The sequence below is a fragment of the Octopus bimaculoides genome, chromosome 3 (assembly GCF_001194135.2).
Source record: "Octopus bimaculoides isolate UCB-OBI-ISO-001 chromosome 3, ASM119413v2, whole genome shotgun sequence".
Lineage (NCBI taxonomy): Eukaryota > Metazoa > Mollusca > Cephalopoda > Octopoda > Octopodidae > Octopus > Octopus bimaculoides.
In genome coordinates this window covers 30,857,076-30,860,585 of record NC_068983.1, presented here as the reverse complement: position 1 = coordinate 30,860,585, position 3,510 = coordinate 30,857,076, and the positions used below count along the sequence as shown (strand labels likewise).

Here is a 3,510-nt window from a genome sequence, read left to right as displayed (position 1 = left end):
ATAGTAGAAGACACTTGCTCAAGGTGCCACGCAGTGGGAATGAACCTGGAGCCATATGGTTTGTAAAGGTGCCTGTGATTAAATTATTCAGTTCATGGGTTGTGGGTTTGACACCTGGTGGCACATTGTTTTCAGTCTTCTGTGAAAAACCTGTTTGTCCCTGGGAAATATTAACTTGTTGGACACAAGTGGGGGTTGGTGACTGGAAGATCATATGACCACAAAAGATCTGCTTTAACAAATTCTGTCTGATGCATGCAAACATGGAAAATTCCCATCATCGACATTTAACGTTCACTTTCCTTACTGGCATAGGTTGGACAGTCTGGTTAGAGCTGGTATTCCAGAGATCTGCACCAGGTTCCAGTTGTATGTTTGGGCTTTATTTCTGCAGTTGGGTGCCCTTCTTAATGTCAACCACTTTGCAGAGAGCACTGAGTGCACTTTATGTGGCAATGGTACTGGCACATGTGATTTAACATGACACCAGCTCCAACATGGTCACTGAGTAACTTGCAATACAAAAAACCCTCAGCATATGATAATGATGATTATGATTATCATTTTTTTGTTTATTTATTTTGCCCTTTTTTTAAAGCTAGTAGGATTGAATTGAGAGAGATTTATTGTTTTCGGCAGGTTGTGTCGTTGCATATAAGCTCTTTTATTGTTTATGAGTGTGTATGTTTGTGTATGAATGTGTGCATGTAGATTGTTATAATATATTGAGCCTACTTCTTGAATGAAGGCCCTAGTTAAAAAGCCAGGCATTGTCCATGATGGATCTGATATATTATTTGTAAAAATGGCTGATTGTTACACTTGGCACAATTCTGCTGGCAATATGTTTAATATTTCTCAACAAAATCTTTCCTAAAAAAATCTATATCAATAACTTTAGTTACAACCTGCTAATCTCAACAACCACCGAGAATAGCCTATTAAACAGTTGCTGAGAGACCACACACTTGACATCTGTAAACATGTTCAACCACTCTGTTCAAAATCTCATCCATCTGTGGTTTTTATGTTAAAAGTTTGAAGCTCTAATGGTTTCTTTCTCATGGTGCAGTGAAAATAGCTAAATTGGTATTGCACCAAGATAAGTGCATTTATTATTTGATTTTGTTTCTTTTGGCTCTGAGTTCAGATCCTATTGGCACTGAGTTCAGATCCTATTGGCACTGATTCAGTTAATTTTACTGCCTTTCAAAAAGTAAGTTTCTGTTTGGTTAGTAGAAATCTTCATGTTCATTGTAACTTCCAGTCAAAATCCTAACATCTGATATCTCTCTCTCATAGAAAAATTAAATATAAAATTAATCAGTCCCTATAAGTTGTAAATATATATATATACATATGTATAATATGGGTTATATTAGAATGAATGGTTAATACATTAGAAGTTATTGGTTACTAATTTTTAATAAAATCAGGTAAAATTTTCCTGGATCATTGTCGCCATCATTGTCTTTATCATTGTCATCGACGTCAGTGTCATTGGTGTCAATGTAATTATCGTCAACAACAACATTTAACACCCATTTTCTATGCTGGTATGAGTTGAACAGCTTGTCAGGAACTGACAAAGCTAGGGCTGTACCTGGTTCCATAGTCTGTTTTAGCTTGGTTTCTACAACTGTGTGTCCTTCTTAACACCAACCACTTTACAGAGTGTATTGGGTGCTTTTTGCTCGGCACCATCACTTTGGTTTTAGGATATCCATTCTGTTGTGATGGATGGGTCTGCATAAGTATTTATGTTTGTTTATGTATGTATACATGTATGCATGCATACATGTGTTAGTGTGTGTTTATGTGTGTGTGTATGCATGCGATATTTTATATGATTGCAAGCAAAATGTTTGACATTTTGTCTGCTTTTGCATTCTGATCTTAAATTTTGCCATGGTTGATTTCACTTTTCATCCTTTTATAGTCGATAAAATAAGTACCAGTTAAGCACTAGGGCCAATGTTATTGACTTACTCCACCCCAACAAAAGATTTCTGGCCTTGTGGCAAAATTTGAAACTGATATATATAGGCAGTGATCATTTGGTTGGTCTTTTAGAACACTATTTCAGCACATGTATCCAGTGGAGATATTGTTTATATAGTTTTCCATATGAGTATAATTGAAATTCCTTCTTTCTGTTGAATTATTTCATGTAGACATAGGTCATAACTCCAACTAATTTCCTAATTAGTTGTAGATACATTCTTTCAGTGAATAAATGCCTCAATTAGCTGAATTAACAAAATGTGACTTATTAGGTTCATTGTTATTTGTTGTTCTAGTCATTGGACTGTGGCCATAGTGGAGCACTACTTTGAAGGATTTAGATTAACAAAACAGCCCTAGTACTTGTTCTATCGGTCTCTTTTTGCCAAACCACTAAGTTACGGGGACGTAAACACACCAGCATCGGTTGTCAAGCAATAGTAGGGGGACAAACACAGACACACAAACACACATACACATACATATATATATATATATATATATATATATATATATATATATATGATGGGCTTCTTTCAGTTTCCGTCTACCAAATCCACTCACAAGGCTTTGGTCGGTCCGAGGCTATAGTAGAAGACACTTGTCCAAGGTGCCACGCAGTGGGACTGAACCCGGAACCATGTGGTTGGTAAGCAAGCTACTTACCACACAGCCACTCCTGCGCCCATAAATATGTATAATTCTTCTTTCTTTTATATTTGTTCCAGCCATTTGGCTGTGATCATGCTGGAGTAGGCTTCTTTCAGTTTCTGTCAACCAAATCCATTCACAAGGCTTTGATTAGCATAAAGCTATAGTAGAAGACATTTACCCAAGGTGCCACACAGTGGGACTGAGCCATGTGATTGGGAAGCAAACTTCATACCTCACTCCCATGCCTGCTCCTAATATGCGTATGCATATATATATATATATATATATATATATATATATATATATATATATATATATGTATATGTATACACACTCTATATATATGACCGCCATATATATGAATGGTCTGTCCGGACACTTATTGATCATGAATATAAAGTGCCAATCTCTATTTGTGGGGGGAACCTGTGGAAGAGGTAGGCCCAGACACACGTGGGATGAGGTGGTGAAATATGATCTTCTGATGTTGAGTCTCTAGGTGGCAATGACAGGTGACCAAGACTGTTGACAATTTGCTGTGCTTGAGAAGAAACATTGAGCTTAGTGAAATCATAGTTGTGGACAGTGCTGGTGACACGTAAAAGACACTCATGCGATAACATATAAATGGCACTTGTGCTAGTGACACTTTAAAGGCACCTGGTACACTCTGGAGTGGTTGGCATTAGTAAGTGCATCCAGTCATAGAAACCAAGCCAAAACAGACAGGAGCCTGGTGGAGCTCTTCAGCTTACCAGTTCCAATCAAACCAGCTAATCCATGCCAGCATGGAAAACAAATGCTAAATGATGATGATGGTGATGATGATATACACAAACTCATATATATATA

The 3,510-nt window shown here is 37.1% G+C and overlaps 1 protein-coding gene across 1 annotated transcript in view; it reads left to right on the top strand.

Moving 5' to 3' along the window:
- The window catches only part of LOC106868473 (NALCN channel auxiliary factor 2-like), a 267,882-nt gene that overhangs the window by 42,444 nt on the left and 221,928 nt on the right, over positions 1 to 3,510 (top strand). The gene's annotated exons all lie outside the window — the stretch shown is intronic.